The sequence below is a fragment of the Narcine bancroftii genome, chromosome 5 (assembly GCF_036971445.1).
Source record: "Narcine bancroftii isolate sNarBan1 chromosome 5, sNarBan1.hap1, whole genome shotgun sequence".
Lineage (NCBI taxonomy): Eukaryota > Metazoa > Chordata > Chondrichthyes > Torpediniformes > Narcinidae > Narcine > Narcine bancroftii.
The window spans coordinates 64996001-65010415 of NC_091473.1; the positions used below are offsets into that span (position 1 = coordinate 64996001).

At 43.8% G+C, this 14415-nt stretch overlaps 1 protein-coding gene across 1 annotated transcript in view; it reads right to left on the reverse strand.

The window, feature by feature from the left end:
- Window positions 1-14415, reverse strand: part of LOC138765298 (LIM homeobox transcription factor 1-alpha-like) — a 301003-nt gene that overhangs the window by 191605 nt on the left and 94983 nt on the right. The gene's annotated exons all lie outside the window — the stretch shown is intronic.

The window sequence follows — 14415 nt, forward strand, 5'->3', positions numbered from 1 at the left end:
ATATCATTCCTGTAGTTAGGTGACCAAAACTGCACTCAATACCCCAAATTTGGCCTCACCAATGTCTTATACAATTTTTATAACTTCCCAACTGGTGTACTCAATAATTTGATTATGAAGGCCAAAATGCCAAAAGCTCTCTTTACAACCCTACCTGTGATTCCACTTTCAGGGAATTTAGTATCTGTATTACCAGATCCCTCTGTTCTTCCCACACTCCTCAGTGCCCAACCATTTACTGTGTATGTCCTGCTTTCTTCGTTTGTCCTTCCAAAATGAAACACCTCACACTTGTCTGCTTTAAACACCATCTGTCATTTTTTTTAGCCCATTTTACCAGCTGGTCCAGATCCCACCGCAAGCTTTGAAAACCTTCTTCGCTGTCCACAACACCTCCAGTCTTAGTGTCATCTGCAAATTTCCTGATCCATTTTACCACCTTATGATCCAGATCATTGATATAGATGACAAACATCAATGGTCCCAGCACCGATCCCTGGGGCACCCCACTAGTCACAGGGTTTCAATCTGAGAAGCAGTCTTCTACCACTAATCTCTGACTTCTCCATCCAGACTTTGTCGAATCCAGTTCATTATTTCACCATGAATACCTAGCATCTGAACCTTCCTGACTAACCTCCCATGTGAGTCCTTGTCTAAAGCCTTACTAAAGTCCATGTAGACAACACCCACAGCTTCATCAACTTTCCTGGTAACCTCCTCAAAAAACTCTATAAGATTGGTTAAACAAGACCTACCACACACAAAGCCATGTAGATTATCCCTAATCAGTCCTTGGCTATCCAAATACTTGTATATCTGATCTCTTAGAACACCTTCCAATAATTTACCTACCACTGACATCAGGCTCACCAGCCTATAGTTTCCAGAGTTATGTTTGGAGCCCTTGATAAACAATGGAACAATGTGAACAACCCTCCAATCCTCTGGCACCACACCTGTGGTGAAATACATTTTAAATATTTCTGCCAGAGCTCCTGCAATTTCTACACTAACCTCCCTCAAGGCCAGTGGGAATATCTTGTCAGGCCCTGGGGATCTATCTACCCTTATCTGCTTTAAGACAGCAAGCATTTAATCCTCCTTAATCTGTATAGGTTCCATGACCTCAATGATTGTTTTCCTTACTTCCCACAACTCTGTCCCAGTTTCCTGAGAGAATACTGATGTAAAAAAAAACATTTAAGATCTTCCCCATCTCTTTTGGCTCCACACAAAGCCGACTACACTGATCTTCAAGGGGACCAATTTTGTTCTTTACTATACTTTTGCTCTTAATATACCTGTAAAAACCCTTAGGATTTTCCTTCATATTGTCGGCCAAAGCAACCTCATTTCTTCTTTTAGCCTTCCTGATTTCTTTCTTGAGGTTTTTCTTGTATTTTTATACTCAATTACCTTATTTACTCCATGTTGCCTACACTTCTCTCCTCTTCTGAACCAGACCTCCAATATCCCTCAAAAATCAAGGTTCCCTATGCCTGCTAACCTTGCCTTTGATCCTGCCAGGAACATACAAACTCTGAACTCTCAAAATTTCACCTTTGAATGTCTTCCACTTATTTCGCATATCCTTGCCTGAAAACAGCATCAAATTCTAGATCTTTTCTCATTTCCTCAAAATTGGCCTTACTCCAATTTAGAATCTCAGCCCGAGGCCCGGAACAATCCTTCTCCATAATTAACTTGAAATTAATGGCATTATGATCACTGGACCCAAAATGTTCCCCGACACATACTTCTGTCACCTGTCCTGTCTCATTCCCTAATAGGAGATTGAGTATTGCACATGCTGTAGTTGGTACCTCTATATATGATTTAGAAAACTTTCCTGAACACATTTGACAAACTCCAAGCCATCCAGCCCTTTTACAATTTGGGAGTCCCAGTCAATATGTGGAAAGTTAAAATCTCTTACTATCACAACTTCACGATATTTCTCTTTGTTGAGAAATAATTCCTGAAAGTTTTGCTTACCTGATAAAAATATCCAAAAGACAATTAAAAATTTCAGTTCTGAAACTTTGAATGAAAGCTTTTAATTTCTTGGGAAGCGATAGATGTAAGGTTTAAGTAGAGGTCCCTGGATCTTGTCTTTTGTTAAGTGCTACACTTGATTACACAGGTCAAGTTTCATGAAGCAACTTCAGGAAGGTTTTAAAGATTTTGACAGCTTCTAAAGAGAAGCCTCCTTGGGCTGGTTTTCAGAAACCTGGCTGACAGACATGGCGAGGAGAATTTGAAGAGGTGTGTAAATGGAACATGCACACATCTCTCATCCCCTGGCCTCTTCAGAGCCTTCATCAAGTTCAGGGTAAATCTGACCTAGTCTCTCAGCTTGAGTCAGCAAAATATGCACAAACCAGGAATGCAGCATGGAAACAGGCTCTTTAACCCATCGACTTGGAGCTGACCATCAAGCACACATTCACACATAACCCCTGTTATACCCGATGAAGGGCCCCAAGCCTGAAATGTTGATTGTTCTTTACTTCCTATGGATGCTGTGTGACCTGTTGAATTTCTCCAGCACAACGATGTCCACTTGGGCACATTATCACAACACTAATGCTCGTTGCAATCGTGTCTGCCTGTCCCGCATCGGACTGGTCAGCCACAAACGAGCCTGCAGCTGACGTGGACTTTTTTACCCCCTCCATAAATCTTCGTCCGCGAAGCCAAGCCAAAGAATGCTCGTGGTCTACTGCTGATTCTTTAATGGCCAGGTCTCTGTCACCTTCTGACCCTTCATCTCCATCAGACCTCCCTCCCACACCACCCAATCTTGGCTTAATCCAAATGTGTAATCAGTTGAGTTACAGAAGCCATGGCATCAGTCCTGCCTCTGTGGAGTTTGTATGTTCCCCTTGTGACCTCTGGTTTTCCCCTGGGGCACTCTGCTCCTACATGCACACACAAAGATGTGTGGATCAGTAGATGAGTCAGCCCCTGTTAATTATCCCAAATGTGTAGTTGAAGGATACAATCTAGGGTAGGGGTGAAGGGGGGAGAGGGATTGATGGGTATGGGGAGAGAGTAAATGGGATATTAATGTAGAGGGGAAAGATTTAAATGGGACTGCTGGGGCTCCTTCTCACACAATGGTGACTATATGCAATGATTTGCCTGAGGAAGTGGTAGAGTCAGGGACAATTATAGCTTAAAAAACATTTGGACAAGTACAGTACAACTCCGATTATCTGAAATGGTCGAGACTGGGCTTATTTCAGATGACTCAATTTTTTGGATAACTGGACACTTTTTAATAACAGCTCAGTAGCAACAGCAAATCACATATAATAGTGTTTAAACCACAAACAACAAGGGAAGGCTTTTTAAGCATTAAAATGCTGGCTGCCACCGATCCCCGACATGTCCCCAATCCATAACTGATCACCAAGACCTCCCAACCGCCACAACCAATGCCCGACATATCCCCACCACTGCCACCGATCCCTGCGGAGACTTCTTGAGCTGGTGGAACATTCACTGGTGGGCTCCTGTCCCTGTGGGCTCGTTCTGGCCAGGGCTTTTCTGGCTTCGCTTCCTGGTTCTCGATGTTGGAGCTTGACATAGACCAGTCTTCAACTATGCACACTCGCCCCCCCACAACCTCTGCCGATGGTCACCGACACCTCCCCACCGAGATCCCACTCCAAGGTCCCACTCCTGTCCGGGAGGCCACTCTCCTTGTTGACGCCAGGACAAGGGATCTTCCGAATGCTTGCAGTTAGGAGGCAGTGGCATTCAGTTTGAGAGGAAGAGTTGGAGAGAAAACTCAATATGGGTAGATAAAGAAGAAACGGAAAGAGAGAGGGGAGGGAGTTACCTGAAATGAGGATAATCGTCATTTTAATTTCATGTTGCGTGAATTGTTTTTCAACCTGTGAGGTCAGTTAGGCTCTGAAAATTTTTCAGATAAATGAGGATTTCTGATTGTTTCGGGTATCTTCATTTATCCAAAAATTTTCGGAGGTGAACGGATGTCACTTCTGGGTCCAAAATAATGAGGATAAATGAGAATTTTGGATAATCCAATTTTGGATAATTGGAGTTGTACTGGTATGTGGATATGATTGTTTCGAGGAACATGGGCAGAACGCAAGCAAATGTATATCTTGGGCCGAAGCTGTAGAACCCCAAGTCTCTGTGTAGGATTAGTATAAATAGGTGGTGACTGGCACAGCCTTAATGGGCTGAAGAACTTGTTTCCATGCTCTATAATTCTGTGAGTCTCTGTCCTGAGTTTCAATCTTTCCTCCAACCATGGTGTTGAACAAGGTAACAATGCACCTCCCTAAATCATCTGTAGCCTAGGCCAAGACCAGCTATAATTTGGGCACTCCAGTTCTAAATTATGCATCGCTCTCTCTCCACTATCCACACTTTCAAGATATTTCAGCACCATCCCCTCCCAAGTTGAACTGCACCTATCTCCTGTCAACTCTGCCCATTGCTCTGCCCATGAGTTCAAGCTGACTTTCACTCTCTCATTTCCAATTTTCTACACACTTTATAATTTGCCATCATTAGCACTTTCCAGTGCAGATCCCTCGGTCCCTAATTCCACTTCATTTGCACTGAACTTAAAAGCAAGAGCAATCTCATCTCATCTTTCCACAGAACATCACTCACACATTACAAAACTGTGAGAAACAGCCCACTCTAACACCTAACCAGCAGGCCACAATTCCCCTTAAAGCTGGAGAATTTCTGTTCATCCTCTGTAATTTTGGACTCAATTAGCAAGTTATAGGAATGCTTCAGCTGTGAAGCTCAGTACACCTGAGCTCCAGTCAGCAGGGGACAGACACCACTCTCCCTTCCTTCTGCTACAGGATGAACTTCACCCAGAATTTGGAATCAGTCCTAGAGAGCTACAACATGGAAAAAGGCCCTTTGACCCATCAGATTGGTGCTAACCATCAACTGCCCATTAATAACAATCCTACATTCATCCTACCCTTTAAAGAATTCCCACATTCGCATCAACTCCCTCCCTTGATCCCACCACTCACCAATGCACTAAGAGCAATTCACAATAAACAATTAATCCACTGGTTTGGGTATGGGAGGAAACCGGAGCACTAGGTGGTGGGGGGTGGAACTCATCAGGTCATGGGGGAACCCAGGTCTCTGGCTCTATGAGGCGGCGGCTCTCCCCGCTGCACTACCCCACCTCTTGGCTATCAGCGATGCAGACCCACCCTATCTCCTTCAGTTGTCTGAACTGCACACCTTACACCCTTTGAGATTTCAATACTACTGCAGAATTCATTGAACACTTCCTCCAATATTTCTAGGTCAATACACTTTCTATCCTCGCCACTCACCACAAAGGGAACAGGATGAGCCATATACATGAACTACAAGAGCAGGTCAGAGGTTGGGAATCCTGTAAGGAGTTAAATATTTATTTTAAATTATATCTTTATGTATATACATGATTATTATGTGCTGTGTATTGTGTGTGTATGTGTGTGTACCATGGTCTGGAGAAACGCTGTTTCATCTGGTTATATACAATGCTCCCTCTAATTTTTCAGTAGTCAGTGCATGCAAAAATCTTAGGTTATGCAAATTTTTTTTTCTGTGACAAAAATATGTGGGCACTGCATGCTTGTGCAAATGTAAACTTGAAATTGTTTCAAGGTAATTTTGGCACAGCCTATCTCTCATGGCTAAAGAAACTGTATTGGCATGTTTTAATATAATACTAGTATGATTGCATTCTAAAAAGTAACTAACTTAAGATTTTATTCTATACTTTGAACTATTTTGTTCAGTTTGTTGTTCCATTAAATAAAACATTAATGAGTATTTTTGTGTGAAACAATAACATCCATCAATTCACAGATTATTATTATTAAAGTTGCTGGAAATGGTTAAACCAAAACCCATTCAATTACAAAGCTAGTTGACAAACTAACCACTTCAAATCCCAAATGACGCTGGAGAGAGAGTGAGATTCAATGCAACTTACTGGGAAAACAAGTGGCAATAATTCTGCAGCAAATTTCCCATTATGACAAAACAAACAGGTAACTCCAGTTTCCAAATCATACATAAATATTTCTCGCAGCTGAACATTCATGACCTCATGAGCATTCGGTGTAGCACTTTCTACTATTTTGTTAAGCCATTCAGCTTTAAACAAACTTGCAGTTCTCTTCCGCTTCACACCCTCCATTTCTTTTGAATTCAACATAGTGAATTAATATTTTTTTCAATAAAAACTCTGTGAGCTATCTACAGAATTTGAAACAGATCTTCGTAAACTTTACGATATGAACACGACTGCAGCCGTGCTATAGCTGTACAAACCAGCACAGGAAAGGTAAGGTGACGTAAAATAGTGATGTCCAAATGTGGTATTTGAAAAAATGATTAACTAGTTCACAGAAACAGTTAGCTAAGAGATTATTTTCAATGAGTATAATAATTACGGTAATTACAACATTATTTTAGGTCACTTACCTTTTGTGCACTCGTAAATTCCCTTTGTGCACTGGTTGCAAAATGCGTACAGCTTAGAGGGAACAGTGGTTATATACAATATGTGCAGTCAGATGATAATAAAGTTGAATATGAACTTGAATTTAAACTCCACTTGTCCACAAAACTTTCTTGCCAATGGGTGCTCTCATTTCTCTCAGTAAGCACAGCTCTAACAGTAGTCTAGGTAGTAGCAACTTGCTCAGATGGATCCATATCCCTCTCCATCCACCATCCCAAACATTGCCCATCTCTGCCACTGGAGATAGTTCAGCGGGCTGGGGAAGGTAAGGGGATCAGCGAGGAGAGGCAGAGATCTGGCAGGGATAGGAGATGGAGGGCTGGGGAAATGTGTGAAAGAGGTAAGGGGAAGGGGCTAATGACTCAGTTTTACACCAGTACAAAAGGGAATGGGACAAGAGGCAGAAGGATGAGGACTTGAAGCCAAAGGGATCAGTGGTAGAAGTCAGAAGGATAAAAGTGAGGGAGTAAAGACCATGGGTTTAGAGGGTGTAGGAGGCTATGGAGAGGAGTAGTGAACTGACTGCACACTGCCAAAGGCATCGAATCCTTGAGACAGCACCTGCTTGTTGTTACTACAGAGCAATTACTTTGTAATTACTGCCTACTACTTTGTTACTGCATTTGTCCCTTCTCTGTGCTTTCCTAGAGGGACTGGCCCTGATCTGGAACTGGCTCCTCAACATCAGCAGCCCTCGGAAACCTCAACCCTGTGAATACAGAGGGCAAGCACTAGCCAGCAGCTTGAGGCCAGCTTATCTTTGTCAGAGAACAGGGAAGACCTCTTCAGCACCGGTGACAAGATGGACAACCTTTCCCCTCTACCAGAGGGCAGCTGAAGCAATGGACCTGAGTCATTGGAGATGAATGGGAACTCAGTCTGAAACGGAACAATTTCACCAGAGATCCTCTGTTCCTTGCAATGAAGCACAAACCGCACAGACCTTGGGATGATACATTGCACATGCCAGGGACCCCATTAGACACAATATTTTAATGGCCTGTCATGGCCAGGATGTATAATTATCTCCAGTCATTCAGCGGTGATATCATCACACCAGGCCTGACCTTGCAAAGATCAACATTTTGGCTGCAAATTTCCGGTAATAACAAGCTCACTAACCTCACACTGTAACTCCTCCTGAATACTTGTATTACATGAGTATCATCATGTGAACTCAAAGATGAAAAGCTCATTAATAGCACAGATTAAGTTTGAAGTAAAGTCATGAAATACTCGAAAGTAAATTATTGTTTAGCCTATGCATAATATTGGCAAGGAGTTGTTCAGCTTCTGTGCAAGTACTATGTAAGTTCTTGAGTGCATTCTGTGCATCAGTTCACGAATATCACAAAGGCAACAGTCTATTTTCAGTGAGTGCTTGTATAACATACTCATTACCATCATTGTACAATTATATTGTACGGAAAAATAATTTTTAATATGATCTGAAAACACTACTCTACAAGTTAATCGAGCCTGCAGCTGACGTGGACTTTTACCCTCTCCATAAATCTTCGTCCGCGAAGCCAAGCCAAAGAAGAAGAAAGAATGGGTTGAATGGCCTTCTCCTGTGTTGTACGGAAAGAAAATAACAGCATGAAATTCTTCCATAAAAATCAGAGTGTAAATTTTTGTTGCCATTCTGTCCTATCGTGGAGCCTATGTCACAATCACTCCACAGCAGATGCAATATCGCTGGCTCTCCACTCAGCTTTGGGTCATCTCGAAAACAGCAATTCATACATATGGCTTCTCTTCATCGATGACAGTTTGGCCTTCAATACCATTATTCCCTCAGTGCTGGTCAAGAAGATACAAACTCTAGGACTCTGTACCCAACTCTGCAAATGGACCTTGACTTTCTCATTGGAAGACCACAGTCAGTGCAAATTGGAAACAACGTCTCCTCCTCCTCACTGGTTATAAACACAGGTGCACCCAAAGGGTGTGCCCTTAACCCACTGCTCTAATAATTATACACCCATGACTGTGTCCAGGCACAATTCCAAGGCTATCTACAAGTTTGCCGATGATACCAAGTTGTCGGCAGAATCACAAACGGCAATGAGGAAGTGAACAGGAGGGAGATGGATCAGCTCATTGAATGGTGTAATGACAAATAACTTTGTGTTCCACGTCAGAAAAACCAAAGAGATGAATGTGAACTTCAGAAGGAAGTCAGGGGAGCAAAACTCAGTCCTCAATGAGGACTCAGTAGTGGAGAGGGTCAAGAACCAAATTCCTGGGTGTCAACATCTCCAAGGATTTGTCTCGAGCCTCCACGTTGATGCCATCACAAAGAAGGCTATATTTTGTGAGGTGTCTGAGGAAATTTGGTATGTCACTGAAGACTCTCAAAGACTTCTACAGGTATACCATGGAGATCATTCTGGCTGGAATGGAGGCACCAACTCTCAGGACAAGAATAAATTCCAGAGGGTTGTTAACCCGGCCTGCAACATCACAGGCACCAGACTTCACTCCATGAGGCGGTGTCTTAAGAAAGCAGCCTCCATCCTAAAAGACCCCCACCACCCAGGCCATGCCCTCTTCATTATGCTGCCATTGGGAAAAAGGTACAGGAGCCTAAAGATGAGCACTCAATGGCACAAAGACAGATTCTTTCCTACCGCCATCAGATTCCTGAATAATCTGCCTTACTTCTCGTGCACTCTAACTTTTACATTATTTATAGTAATGTCATAAGATGGTCATAATATGAATGTTTGGACTGTGACGCTGCCGCAAAACACCGAGTTTCGTGACTTGTTCATGACAATAAATCCTGATTCTGATTCTGAAAATGCTCAGCAATATCAGTGTTTGGCCATACAATCTAATATGAATGCTTAACCAATCTCACAGTGTTAGAGTTGTGTGTATGTTGATCACTGATATAACTATATTTTCATGTAGATCTGCCATAACATTCTCATTCATATTTCAATATAAATTCATCATGCAGTTATATGTAACCAGCTGGGGTTCTGTGCAACCTCTGCTGCATGGTTAACACAGTGTGAATTCCAAACCGAAAATCTGTGCCAATTACTCACTAATATCACAAAATAACCACAGATGGAATCCACTACAAGGTGTTCACTAATGCCACAAAGTCAATTCCTACTGGGGTTAAGCCAGAAAATCTGCAGGTGCTGGGGTCGAGTGCAGTACACAATCGAGCTGAAGGAACTCAGCAGATCACACAGCATCCATAGGCCATCAACATTTTGGGCCTGGGCCCTTTGTCAGGAATCAGTTTTGTTTCCATGGATGAGTTTCTTCAGCAATTTTGTGTAATGCAAATTCCTAATGGGACATTATGTAAATTACTCACCAATATCTGTACAAAATCCTTTTCTTTAATATTTCATTTTGATTTTTTTTAAACAAACAGTACCAAAAATACCATCAGAGATAAATAATTAAATGTGAATTAATCAGAGATACAGATTCCAAATATAGCCCCTACCCACCACCCCCCAACAAAACCCTAAATAAATGAAGAAAAGAAAAGGAAAGAAAGAAGAAAAAAAGGACAGAAAAAGGAAAAAAAGAGAAGAAAATGAAGGAAAAAGGAAAAGAGAAGAAATAAGCTGCAAACAAAAAAGGGGGCCTGGTTATTTTTGTTTGGATCTCAATTAAAAAATAAATAGAATAAATATCTTATTTCTTAAGTATTCAACCCTACACTTTGTAGGTAAGGTTCCCTTATCTGCAAAAATGTGTTGTACTTATTCCTTAAATTATAAGTGACTTTCTCCAGAACACAACTATGCATTTCAGTATTCCAACAGGCTATTTCCAAAAGAGAATCAGACTTCCAGGTAACTGCAATCAGTACAAAATCCTTGTGAAGTCTTGAGTGAAATATTCATTGAAACAAAACGTTGGTGTATGTGTTACAATCCACACCATAGTGCTGAAGAAACTCAGCACATCAGGGAGCATCAATGGAAAGCAATAGGCAGTTGATGTTACAGGCCTGAGGATTACGCTTGACCTGCGGAATTCCTGCCACACTTCTTTTTGGGTATTGTTCCAGTTCTCCAGCCTTTGTAAACTTCAAGTTGAACCTTAGTGTACAGGGTAACTTTCACATTATTCCCAGGACAACTTATTGCCCACTGCTAGCGGGCTTTCAAACTTCAGTCCTAGAACCTACAAATGCTCCTCATATGTATACACTTTCATTCCAGGTATCATTCCAGTGAACATCATCTGGACCCTCTCCAATGCCAATGCATCCTTCCTTAGTTAAAGAGTCCAAAACTACTCACAATACTCAAATGCAGTCTAACCAATTGTGATATTATGGGATCCTATCACCTCTATATATATTTGTCTACCCATCCCCCCAACACGACCTCTGCGCTGGCAGGCCCCAATGGACTGCCTGCACCACGCGTGCTGCTGCCTCCACAGCTCGCCTCTGACTTCCCAGCACCACAGGTCTCCACGTTGGCCCCCTCCAACTGGGTCTCTGCGTCGGTAGACCCCAACGGCCAGCCCACTCCGATAACGTCACCACACAAGTGTAGCATGCAACAGGCTGAGGCACCACGATGCTCCTCCCCTGCTCCAGTGACATGAGCCTCCATCAGATGGCCCTCCCAGCAACGCGTGATGTCATCACGCCAGCCTCTGGAGACAACAACACAGGCAACTCTGCTCCCTGCATCAAGGGGTATTGTGTGGTGACTTTTAAAGTCAGGGCATCAGATTTACAGATTTTAAGTTATTAGTCCTGTCTCAGCTGTGTGCTCCTGTATTGTTGGGGTTGGATTTTCAATGTCATTTTAAATCGGTGTTACTGCATTACGGGGGTCCCCACTCCCCGCTCTCTGTCTGCCACCACCACTCCACCCTGGATACCTCCTGCCAGTGACAGCCCACACCAGTCCCAGCGCCCCAAACCAGGCACTCCACTTGTAGTCTCTCCATTCTCCGAGTCGATCCTCCAGCACTCTTCGCCAACCTCACTCCCAGCTGGAAACTGAATGCCACCAAAAGCTGGCAGTACAGCACAGCTTCGGGGACAGGAAATTTATTAAAAGTGAGGTGCAAAGACTGCTGGATGAAGGCATCACTGAGCCCAGCACAAGTCACTGGAGGGCACAGGTAGTGGTCGTAAAGAACAGGGAGAAGCTGCGAATGGTGGTTGACTACAGCCAAATGGTCAATCGCTTCACACTCTTATCCACTCCCGCGAATCATGGACGTGGTGAATCAGATCGCCCAATACCATGTGTTTTCCACCATCGACCTTCGATCAGCCTACCACCAGCTCCCGATCCGTCCAGAGGACTGCCCCTTCATGGCCTTTGAAGCAAACGAGTGCTTGTACCAATTCCTCATGGTCCCCTTCGGTGTCATTAATGGTGTCACAGTCTTCCAGCGGGAAATGGACCAGATGGTAGACCAGAATGGCCTAACAGCTACATTCCCAAATCAGGACAATGTCACCATCTGTGGCTATGACCTGCAAGACCACGACGCCAACCTTGAGAAATTCTTCCAAACTGTGAAACAGCTGAACCTAACATATAATTTCAAGAAATGTGTGTTCCGGACCACTCGCCTCGCAATTCTAGGTTGCTTGGTGGAAAATGGGGTGGTAAGGCCAGATCCTGACCGCATGCACCCTCTCATGGACCTCCCACTGCCCCAAACCCAGAAGGCACTCAAACACTCTCTAGGGATTTTTTCTTATTACGCCCAATTGGTCCCACAGTGCACTGACAAGGCACGGCCACTCATTAAGTACACCTCCTTCCCCTTGTCAGCAGAAGCCAGAGCAGCCTTCGACTGCATCAAGTCAGACATTGCTGTGGCCACCCTGCATGCCATAGATGAATCGATACCCTTCCAGGTAGAGAGCGATGCTTCCGACTTTGCATTGGCAGATACTTTAAACCAGGCCGTCAGGCCTGTCACCTTCTTTTCCAGGACCTTTGAGGGACCAGAAAGCTGACACTCCTCTGTCAAGAAGGAGGCCCAGGCCATTGTGGAGGCCTTATGTCATTGGAGACACTACCTCAGTGGCAAATGCTTTACACTGCTGACCAACCAATGCGTGGTCTCATTCATGTTTAGCAACAACCAGTGGGGCTAAGTTCAAAAATGACAAAATTGCCAGGTTGAGAATTGAGCTCTCTACTTTTAACTATGACATCCTGTACCAGCCTGGCAAACTCAATGACCTGCCCAATGCCCTTTCCTGTGGGTCATGCGCCAGCGTACAACTGGACAGGCTGCAGAGACTCCATGAGGAGCTCTGTCACCTGGGGGTCACAAGGTTCGCACATTTCGTAAAGGCCCCCAACCTGCCCTATAAGGTCAAGGAGATCTGCTCCATGACCCAAGCCTGCCCCGCCTGCCCAATTTCTTCTGACCCAAGAAGACCTATGTCATAAAAGCTACCAGGCCCTTCGAACGTCTCAGTGTGGACTTCAAGGGGCCCCTTCCGCCAACGAACCATAGCACCTACATTCTCACAATGGTCGATGAGTACTCCCGTTTCCCATTTGCTATTCCCTGCCAGGACATGACCGCCTTCACAGTCATAAGCTCACTGCACACCATCTTCACCATTTTCAGGTACCCCAGTTATATCACAGTGACTGGGGTTTCTTGTTTATGAGTGGTGAGCTGAGGCAGTATCTTCTGGAGTGTGGTATTGCTTCGAGCAGGACCACTTGCTACAACCTGTGCGGTAACGGGCAGGTCGAAAGGGAGAATGCCACCGACTGGAAAGCGATCGCGCTTTCCCTCCAGTCTAAAGGTCTCCCTACCATTCACAGACAGGACATACTCCCAAATGACTAGACTCCAGAAACGATCATGCACCACCCCCACCAGCTACTCCAATTCCAGCGTCACGACGATCATGTCAGATGATCAGGCCAGCTGACCGTTACAGCCTGTAACCTCTGCATGCTCTCCTCCCCATGTTTTGGAGTCCAAAGAAAGAGTGTACCATTGCCATTCCCCTCCATACAGACTACGTACTATTAAGAACCCAGAAAAACCACCACTCTGTAACACCCCCCTTTTTTTCTAGCCACCCCAGGGTCAGTTCTTAAAGAAGGGGTGAATATGTTAGTATGGGATCCTATCACCTCTGTATATATTTGTATATAATACTAATGATTGGCTGAGAGCTGTAGCCACACCTACTGGCCAGGTCATAAAGTGCTGCACCTAACCAGACCCAGGTCAGTCTGGACTGGTCAACCTCAATGTATTACACTCCAGTCTTTTGGTAATAAAAGCCTTGGTTTGAATCTACGTCTTTGAGTCATTTGACACGCTACACCAATGCCTTATAAAACTTCAAAATTGTACCTCTGCTTTTATAATTCTATCCTTCTCAAAATGGATGCTAGCATTTGATTAGCCTTCCTTAACACAGACACTACCTGCAAGTTAACAAGGAAAATAGAACACTACAGCACAGTACAGGCCCTTTGCCCCTTATTGTTGTGCAGACCTATATATTCCTACCAAAAAAAAACTAAACCCTCCCTACCCCATAGCACTCTATTTTTCTTTCATCCATCTGCCTGTCAAAGATCTCTTAAATGCCCCTGATGTTTCAGCCTCTGCCACCATCCCTGACAAGGCATTCCAGGCACCCACAACTCTTTGTTTAAAATGGTTGCCCCTTATGTCTCCCTAAACTTTTCTCCCTTCACTTTGTATAGATGTCCTTTGGGGTTTACTACTCCCGCCCTGGGAAAAATACGTTGACTACCATATCTATCCTTCTCAGAATCCTGTAGACCTCTATTAAGTCACCTCTCATCCTTCTTCGCTCCAGAGAGAAAAGTCCCAGCTCTGCTAACCTTGCCTCATAAAATTTAGTTTCCAAT